Source organism: Triplophysa dalaica, chromosome 5 (assembly GCF_015846415.1).
Source record: "Triplophysa dalaica isolate WHDGS20190420 chromosome 5, ASM1584641v1, whole genome shotgun sequence".
Classification (NCBI taxonomy): Eukaryota; Metazoa; Chordata; class Actinopteri; order Cypriniformes; family Nemacheilidae; genus Triplophysa; species Triplophysa dalaica.
Window position 1 is genome coordinate 18492280 of NC_079546.1, and position 10956 is coordinate 18503235.

General features: G+C 37.9%; 1 long non-coding RNA gene across 1 annotated transcript; it reads right to left on the bottom strand.

Moving 5' to 3' along the window:
- Positions 1-6868: 6868 nt before the first annotated feature.
- On the bottom strand, positions 6869-8225 carry LOC130421379 (uncharacterized). The gene is made up of 3 exons (XR_008906799.1): positions 8156-8225; positions 7946-8012; positions 6869-7373 (listed from the first exon to the last, which is right to left on the bottom strand). It is a non-coding gene; the product is annotated as an uncharacterized LOC130421379 (long non-coding RNA).
- Positions 8226-10956: the final 2731 nt, after the last annotated feature.

Genomic DNA, 10956 nt, shown 5'->3' on the forward strand with positions numbered 1-10956 from the left:
TTCGACAGGCTCAACAATATATAGATTTGAAAAAAAGAGAAAACAAATACACTCACTACAATAGCCACACAGTGGTACACAGTAACAAACAACAATAACCAGACAACAACAACAATGAACACAGGTCGGAGTTAAGGTGCTGGTTTCAGAATACTCAACTTAGTGATGGCCGTGGGAATGAAGGACTTCTTATAAACATTTTTACGGGCTAGTGGGACCTTGTATCGGCGACCTGATGGCAGTAACTGAATGGATTGGTGAAGAGGGAGGGTGGGTAATTCTCACATTTGAAACAGTTTCCCTGTATTTGTAAAAGCCTAGTCAAGTGTAGGAATGTAAATGCAATAAAGTAACGAGCATTCTATCTTGCGCCGCAGCGGCTTGGCATTTCTTGTGACACATCCGATGAAAAAATGGCTGCAACATGTCCTTTTCTCCCTCGTTGTCATGGTGAATCGCTGTATCCGAGCTCCATTGATGATAACTTTCCTTAGGCTTCGGACACAAGAACAACCTAGGGTTTTTGTTTGCAGGGTAAATCAGCTCAGAGATCAGGGTTGGTTTTACAATTTGTTAAACCTTCTACTTGGAATGGGGCCCAGGACTTTTGACTGATTATGTGTAAGGTTTATATAGGTAGTATGTTATTTATTCTGTTATATTGTTGTGATTCTACAGCAAGGGAATAATAGAATTTAATCAGAACATTAAACGATTTATAACACACCATTTACATATTTTGGGCTCCTGTGAGTTTTATTCGCACACAGACATCAAGAATCAGCATATGAATCTCAACAATGGTGACATGCTTCAATGGTGCAATGCATTCTGGGAGCCATGGATAAGTTTCGTATGATGCACTCAGAATGCATTGCACCATTGAAGCATGTCACCATTGTTGAGATTCATATGATGATTCTTGATGTCTGTGTGCGAGTAAAACTCACGTGTCTGTAATTCGACTGGAAGTTATGTGATATGACATATTCATGGAAAACTGTTTCTAATGTCGCTCAAATCTGGTGTGCATTTGAGGCTAAATTTCAACATGTAATTGAAAAAGGGTTATAGGTTGGCATAAAACTCCATGGTAAGTGTCACCCTAGGGGTAACATTTTAGCTTACCACATGTGGAAATGTTTTACTTGAATGAATGATTTGAAGAGTTGCAAGTTGGAGCAAAAAAGAACCTTGCTAAATTGACTTATGCTCCCTTGTTTTTAGGTGCACTGAAGAGTAACCCTTTAACCCAGAATGTGAACCGAAAGGATGTGGAAATGGCACTGGGGAAATGGTTCACAGGCGCACGTGACCGTGGCGGGGAGAGGGCTGCAAGAGCCCTAAGAGAAAGAAACACATCAACAACACAAACACCATGACTGTTTTTGATGTATTTTTTGGAGAGATGTTTTGTTTTCTTTTTTTCAGACATTTTTATTTGGTAAATTTACGTGGTAAATTTAAATTGTTAAAGATTATGTTTGTTGTAAATCATTTTTGTTGTTCAATTTAATATATTCCTTGCCGTTCAAAGCATCAAGTGTCTTGTATTTATCTTGTACTTATATTCATTCTTCGTCTTTAATTTTTCTTAGATTGTTTCCTTAAATGAATGGTTGGGCTTACCTTGCATGAATTGCCCAGTTAGGACCAACATAAGATCCTTACAGAGCCCACTTTAAGCCCATATGGGCATTCACGGTTGAATCCTGGTGCAAGCCCACTTTAAACCCCTTTAGGCAGGTGGGGCCCAAATGGGTCTGACACAAATTGCCCGGTTAAGACCCACATAAGACCCTTACAGATCCCACTTACAACCCACCTTGGCATCCATGGCTGGCCCCCATGTGGATCCCGGGTGCAAACCCACTTTAAACCCCTTTGGGCAGATGGGGCCCAAATGGGTCTGTCATGAATTGCCCGGTTAGGACCCACATAAGACTCTTACAGATCCCATTTAAAGCCCATCTGGGCATCCACGGCTGGCCCCCATGTGGATCCATGTTGCAAAGCCCACTTTGGACCCCTTTGGGCAGGTGGGGCCCAAACGGGTCTGACATGAATTGCCCAATTAAGACCCATGCAGTACCCTTACAGGTCCCACTTTTAGTACGTCTGGGCTTCCACGGCTTGCCCCAATGTGGATCCCGGGTGCAAGCCCATAATGGGGCCCATATTTGCCGCCCATGAAGCCCTCATCTGGGCCCCACATGTCATTGCTGGCTGGGATGTCTCATTTTATCCCCTCCCCCATTGGGTATTTCACTATCGGGCCATTTTGCGACCACTTGATGGTATTTTCTATCACTCGCATAATCAGGAGCCCTCGTGTGCAGGTGAGTACATCATCTTTTGTTATATGATGTGAAACTGTATTATTAAACAGTCTGATATAATATTACATAGAATGGATAGAGGAAAGTGACCCATTTGTTAATTACGGAACTAATTGGATTCGTCAATGGATTGTGCAATGCAAAAAAGAAAGTGCACATTAACAAAACTCTTAAGCCACCTCCATGACGCGGAGAAAACAAGTCAGAGAGACAAGTAACTAAAAATTTAAATATCAACTGCTGTATATCATGAGAGTAATAAGTGGACTAGCAAGTCAGCCATCGCGTTTCGAAGTGGAGTGGGGATATGCAACGGTTGAGATCGTGATTGCCAGCCATCCTCTCGTATGAAATCACATTCATTGCTGGGATCCGCCTTGTTTAAAATCGCGTTATTTCTTATGAGCATTATTTAGCCAGATAAATTTTTTTGTGCACGCTGTTTAATTGAAGATCTAATTAATCAAAAAGCAGATAAACATTTGAATCATTTGTTCAGTTTAAATGAACATTTAGATCCGATACGGTAGTTCGATTATTTTAGCAATAAATGCCGCTTTTTCTATGAGCACTAAAGTTGTGTTCTGTGACGCAAACTTGTAACCTCGCCGTTATGGATCCATAACGGGTCATTATTGTAATTCTTCAATCCGTGAGTTTTTGAAAATGGGGTGAGGGGCGTCTGTGAGTCTTTGAACATGGTCGCGGTTAATGAAATTATGAGAATCGTGTCCAGATGTTGTGGTAACGATGTCGAAACACTAGCCAGTTAGCGGGTTATGTTTTAATTACTGCCCAGATTCAATGCATAATGTACTCAACTCGTGAATCAGATTAGATTTTACGTGTAGTCGAACTGTGCAGCACCTGTACAGTGTGCATTTACTTTAGTTTAATCCCGGCCTCAGGGCAGAATCCTCTAAACAGCGTGCAATTGTGATTTGGACGTGGATGTCACGTGGATTACAGCGCCACCTAATGTTTGCTTCAGTTGTATTATTTCGTAATTCAGTTTCATAATAATTCACATTATATCATCATTATGCTATTTTTATTAGTTGCATCTTTAGGGATTTTGTAACTGTTTACTGTGTCTTGTACAAAGAAGAGGATTTGTTTGCCACAAAGCTTTCATGCATTTAGAGGGTTTTGTAGTTAAAGACAGTCAAATTTGTTAAATACCAATGAAATTAATATAGTGACATTTTTGAAAATAAGGCATGCTAAGAACTGACTACCTTTTCATTACATTTCAAATGAAATGACTGAACCTAAACATAAGAGCCTGATAAAAAAAATCATATTTAAAAGAAAACATGTCAGACACTTTTTTTGCATCTGAATATAGCCTATAGCATTTGGGGGGGTCTTGCATCATTGTCACCTTTTCACCTCGATGAGTTAACATCCCCGTCTTCATGTGTAGAATTGTTTTGTGTACAAAACAATAAAAAATACTTTGTGTCCACAGTACTAAAGTACAAAAAGTGTTTTTTCAGATCCCGAATAGCTGTTCTTCTAAACCATGTAAGTAATTGGAATTGAATATTTTACAAATAATATTTTCGCTACGAATATTAAAATAAGATGGGCCATGTCATGTCTGATGAGAAATGTACTTGTATGTCTGAGGTGTCAAGCGTTCCATAAAATATGAAATTAAACAATACTTGGTATTTATTAAAAAAAATTGTATTGGCTATGCCACTTTTTGTATAAATCCCCTTTGATCTTTAAAATTGTTTACCTTTTCCCACTAAGAGAGCTATTTGGTATTTTAGTTGGATTAGGCTTTTAAACAGCAGATGTATTCTTAGCTGGAACGGTGTAAAACCATTCAGAGCAATAAATCTAATTTGACTCACTTAGGTAATAAAACACCTTGTAGTCAACTGTCACAATAGGGTTTTTCTCTAAATTGACTGGTGTTTTTTAAAAGTGTTATTTTTTATGTAGTTTAGCTCATGTGCATTTTATTTTATGACTTTAATGTTCTAATAGCCTTGGAGAAGACTGTACAATATATCTGTTTCTGCCCCTGGTCTTCTCTGTGTATTGTAGTTAAATGGATTACTTTACTGGAAATTCACGGACAAGGAGAAGGAAAATCAAAGTCAGAGTGCAGCAGCATTTTCTCAGTCTTGCAATGGAAGATATGGACCAAGCAGATCAAGCTGTAGACCAGGCAGTGCAAGAGTTTGGTGAAGCTTTGAATGGCAATAGTGAAGCTGTGAATCTGGATTTTGATGTCAGTACTGAAGATGTTGACTTCTACAAAGCAAGTGATCCTGATGATCATTTTGATCCTGATGAACATTTTTGCTGTGATAATCCTACAGAGGAACCCAATCATGATCCTTAAAGGAAACTGGCTGAATGGGCAGCTAACCGAAACGTGTCTCATTCAGCACTTTCAGAGCTATTGGGTATACTTTCAGATCTAGGTCTGGATTTACCAAAAGATCCAAGGACTCTTCTTAGGTCGTTAAAAGAATGTAATGTGAAAGAAATGGGACAAGGTAGCTACTACCATTTTGGGCTTGCAAGTGCAATACTTTCAGAATTGAAAATGACAAATGAGAATGAACTGACAACAGACACATTGACTGTACGTGTGAATGTTGATGGATTGCCTATTTCTAGGACCTCTAATATGCAACTATGGTCTATATTAGGTAAAATTGTTGAAATGCCAATTCCAAACGTGTTTATAATAGGTGTCTATGCAGGTCCCTGTAAACCTGAATCAGTAAATGACTACATGCATGATTTTATTGAAGATTTAAAAGTTGTCACAGCAAGTGGTATATCTTTTAATGGTAAACACTACAACGTACCACTTCCAGATGCTTTTATCTGTGACACTCCTGCAAGGGCTTTTTTAAAATGTACCAAAGGTCATGGAGGCTACAGTTCTTGTGAGCCTTGCACACAATATGGTGTTTATCTTGATGGTAAAGTTGTGTTTTCTGACATAGATTCTACCCTAAGGACAGACACTCAGTTTGATCAAATGTCTGATGAAGACCACCATCACTCTAAATCGCCTCTCCAGGGCTTAGGCATTGGCATGGTTTCCAATTTTCCTTTGGAATATATGCATTTTTTTTTTTTGGGCATTGTACGTAAATTAATTGATCTGTGGTTTAAGGGGCCATTACACTGTCGGGTTTCGTCCTCAACTTTGTCTGCTATCTCTGATCACTTGAAACGTTGTAGACGGAGCTTACCTCGGAGCTTCTCCAGAAAGCCACGTTCTTTGGCTGAGTACATACAATGGAAGGCTACAGAATTTAGGCAGTTTTTATTATATACAGGGCCTGTTGTGCTTCTTCAAAGACTGTCCCGTCAACAGTACAAAAACTTTCTTGTTTTGTCATCTGCTATGAGAATACTTTTGTCTCCAAGCTTTAGAGAATACTATGGGTATGCCCATAAATTATTAAGATGTTTTGTTACCAACTTTGCAAAGATATATGGAACAAACTCTATGGTTAACAATGCACATAGTCTTATCCATCTAGCAGATGATGCTATAAATTATGGCCCTCTTGATTCGGTTTCATGTTTTCCATTTGAGAATTATTTGGGGCAGTTGAAAAAATTGGTAAGAAGACCACAAAATCCTGTGCAACAAATTGTCAGGCGTGTTTATGAAAGGCAGTTATTTGCTCACATGTCTAAAGAAATGCCAGAAAATGTTAAACTGACATAGCCTCATGAATCTTGACCGATGTTGACAGAACTTCCCATGCATCAGTATGTTCAATACAAGATGTATAAGCACAAAGACACAATAGTATAAAACTCCACTGGTGCCAATTGTTTTGAACTTGAAGGAAGAGTTGTTATTGTTTCGCTCTGCTCTCCGGCTGCGCTGTCGCGTTCGTTCTACGTCATACGCCGGCATCCATCTCCTGTGAATGCGCGTCGATCGTTGCCGGAAGCCAGTTATTTTCATTTATAAAGTTTTAAATATGTATATTTTTATGACAAAACCGCACGGATTACCCTCAGAATGCCTTCGTTTATCCCCCTGGAGCCGGATGGATTATATATATATACATATATATATATATATATATATACACACACACACACATACACACACACACACACACACACACACACACACCTCGAACGGCTTGAGGGTGAGTAAATTATGGGTTTAATATCCTTTTTGGCCAAACTACCCCTTTAAGGCTTGAACATGTAATACAAGAACAGATTTGTGATCTCGTTTTCAAATGGAATATAAAAATAAAACATTGGTGAATTGATTGGATGATTTTTTTTTCTTAAATAATTGTTTTCTGTACTCTTATCATAGGAAATAATGTAATAATCTGACCTTGAGTAATTCTGTCAGGAATAGAGGACAGACCCAAATGCAGATGCGTTTATACAGTCTTTTAATCAATTTAGGAGATTAACATATAAAACATAAGCAATGCCATAAGAGGCCAAAGGTAAATGGGGGCGAGCTGAATCGGAGTCAAACAGGCGAAGATCAAACGAGGTGTCAACAGGATCCGTAGGGTTGAAGCGAACTCTGTGTCAGACAGGCAGGGTCAGGCGAGGTGCGAACGTCATCCAAGGGAATTAAGCAGAACCGTAGTAGAGTGGACAGCAGATGTAATCCAAACCGGGTAATCCAAAAGGAAGGCAGCGACGAGACGATCAGCCTGCGTACAAGAAACCAGCAATGCAACTGGAGGGAAGAGTATTAGAAACACAACAAGACAAGAGGACTAGTGGTTATCGTGCAAGAATCAACACACTGGCAACGGAAAGGAAAGCAGAGGCTGACTATAAGGAGTCAAAAGAGAATGAGGAAATAACAAACAGGTGCGCGAGAGTGTAAGTAAAAACAGCTGCGTGGAGATTGCCAGGAAGAAAGAAGAAAGTTAAACCTGAGACCTGACAAATTCAGTTTGCCCAGTAGAAAATTACTAAAACAGTCCCCTCTTGGGACCTGGGATGCTGTGGTCATCTGCTTTACATCTCCATCAAGCACAGGCTTTTCCACATAACCTGAAATGAAAATTAAATAAATATTTTAAAATATTCTTTACATTTAGGGTCAGTATGCATATCTTTCACATCTACTGCAGTCAGATTCACAGTGTTCACTCAAAAAAATCACTTCACATTGCTGGGCACTTGTAGCCTAATAACATTTCGAGGGTGTTAAGAGGCTAAAAGCACGTTTACAACAGCCCTCGTTTTAGTCAACTGGGTGCAAATTTTTAAAGGAGGATAACACTGTGTAGGCAACGATTGTTCTTCAATGCACTCCAATACTCTATAATACATTAGAAGTAACGTTATATTACAATATTGTATATACTAGATTACATTCAAGTATTAATTCAAATTCAAATGATGTAAAATACTAATGAAACAAACAATTACAATGCCATTAGTAGCATCCAAATTAAACATTCACTACACATTTAGCACCACACCACGTGCAGGCCTCACCACGTCACGCACATCGCAAATTATTCAAATGTATTCTTAAAACACTATGTAGCCTACAATACATTTAATAACAGCCAAACCGATATTTTCTTTCATAAAACATAACTAATCAAACAACATACCTGTAAACAGATCATCAGTGGATCAACGGGGCAATGGCTTCTCTCACTCTCTCGTGTAGACACTGAGCTATGAGTAAGCACATTATGAATTTCATAACAATCTTATTACAATTAAACACACTTCATCACAACCAACGCGATCAAAGGCTGCGATCACTTAAATCACACTTATTGAGCAAAAAATTTGCATTTAGACGATACACAGCATACCAGAAAAACATCCACGAGAGAAGCAACGTGCAGGTGCAATAGCAGGAGAAACCCCAGAGAACGTTCCACCAATGACCCTCCCACCTTAAACGAAGACCCGAAGAAAAGTTCCTCTAATTTAACGTTATATTCTCTTACTTGTGAACAATAATATGAACAAAATTGTGTGAGCTTCATTAAACCATTTTAATTATGAAAAATAAAAAAGTAGTATAACCAGTAAATTCAAGAAAATAATACAATACAGGGAAAAAAACAATTAAAATAATTCACACCAGTTACAAATGCATACTTTTTATATTGAATTGAAAACACTCTTACCTTCGTTCCAAGAAACGGAAGAAAACATTACATTCCTAAATTCCAAAATGCCAATGCAGCTCCATGATATCCGAGGATGGTTAAAATCAAATGAATTGAAAACCCGGGCTAACCCATCCAGTTGAGATGAGATTGAGAAGACGTCTTTGACAACCGTAACCGTTTGTCCTTTTTCAAACTTCTAAAACATGTGGCCAATCAGACACATTCGCCGTTGTGGGCGGGAATTGGCGGCAAATTTGAATTTGTGTCGCACACACACACACACACACACACATACACACAAACAAGAAGATGCATCTGAATAAAGTGTGCTGTTGAATAAAAGTGTGAATGTTAAATAGTTTTATGGATTTGAAATTAGTGAATTCAGTGGAAATATTTTGATCTTCGTCAAAATACAGAAATGCAAAACATACTGGATATACAGAGATTATGTATTTCTTCTAAATACACTAAATTAAAATCAAGCAATTGGCTGTAAAAAATACAGCATTGTACTGTTGCTATTCAAAATTACAGTTTTTTATGTATTATGCAATTACACAAGCCGAAACACAAGCAATCTGACAAAACATTTTTCAAAAAAGATCTCAAAAAGTCACAGTAACTATGAACTTCATATGTATACATTTGAAGTTTGAATACGAACAGGAAGTTGTTGAGTTTTAAAAATTCACCTAATCATATTTTGTGCTGTTTGCTCATTTTAAAGATTTAATAATAAATAAAAAGAAATTACATTTTCAAATCAAATACAACTTACTGTTCTCATCACGATCCCTTTCTTGGGAACTTTGTGCTGACAGCAACAACTTATTCAGCTCTTGTGTTGAAGCGAGCTGCTTGGCCTCTTTTATGATATTTGGCCTGAAGAACGTGTCCCACTTTTGAAGCAGCCTGGAAGATGTCTCATCATCAAATAAGAGTGTGAAGTCTAAAACCACCGCTTAGAAAAAGCATATAAAACTACAAAAATACTGTTAAAGTGTAAGAATATTAAAAACATTATTCTACACTTACCAGTCTTTTTGTATCCAAGAATCTCGAGTTGAGAGGATATCAACACTGGAATCCTTAACAAGCTATTGACGATGCTGAAAGGTCTCTCTCATCTTCTGAAAAATCATGGTCCTGTCCTGGTCCAAGCCTTCCCAAGAAAGTTCCCTTCCAAATTACTGCGTCTTTGACAATTTGGGCCTCCCGGAGAAACATCAGCAGGGCTACATCGGTGATACAGATCCTAGGCGAATCTTCCTTTTGACTGTTTTCATACACTGTAAAAAAATCCTGTAAAATTTACAGTAAATTACTGGCAGTAGGGTAGGGGTGGGTATCGTTATGGTTTTAACGGTATTACTACTTTTATCGGTACCACTTATCGATCCGGTACTTTAACGGTACTCTTATCGGTACTTTTTGTTGTGTTTTTTTATGAAAGATAAAACTAAAGCTGGAGTTGTTTTACTCTTATCGGTACTTTTTGTTGTGTTTTTTATGAATGATAAAACTAAAGCTGGAGTTGTTTTCACTATTTAAAACATTCTTTACTGACCTTACATATCTTAATGCATGTAAAAGATGACTGATTCCCGCCTATTATTCATAGAGAATTAAAATAAAAATGCATGGGGGCCTAAGTTTGTTTGTGTTTTTTGTTGTTGTTTAATAATACAGAAAAGGTATTCCAATTATGTGTTGTGGCTGGAGATCTTCTCTTTTGTGATGATGTGTGTAGTGTAGCACATGCACATGCATCAGCAACAGGCCCTGTCAGGTTCATGCCTTAGACACTTTATACATTCAAATCCTTGCTATCAGATGCCCAGATGTCATTTCAAATCATGGTCTTGTCCTGGCTGTGCAGTTTAACATGTTTGGGCTTAAAATTATACAGGTTTGAAACGTCTTGCAATGTACACACATACAAAAAGTTTATGTATTTCATCACTACAAATTAATTTTTAGGCAAGCTCTGCTTTATAATTTTTTAAGCGTAATTTACCATTATTCATCCTTTTTAAATGCAGTACTGTGAAAGCATTTTTTATGTTTAAGATTTATTTAGGCTACTGCAGAAAAAAAACTCTAAATATTTATATATAGGCTATTCTTTAATCTGATGTGTGTTTATTAAATTATTACATACTAATTTAAAGAAACCTTATGAAATGTTTATGTCGGCGGTAGGCTACGTACCTCAGGACGTGGATGATGAACATATTAGCTAGGTTGTCGAAATCTTTGCATTTATCTGTCTGCCCATTAATCACTTTTGAAAGATGTTTTGTCAGATTGCTTGTGTTTCGGCTCTTTCAAGCAAAAATCTTGTTTCACTTGTCGCAACGAGCATTGTCTGCATCCACTCGACCCTTTTGATTCTCTCCGCCATCGTCACTCTATTAAGCGCGAACTTTCGTGTTGTTCGCGCGCGCGCGATTTCTTTGTAGTGTGGGACTGACGGACATTTCGCGTGCGAG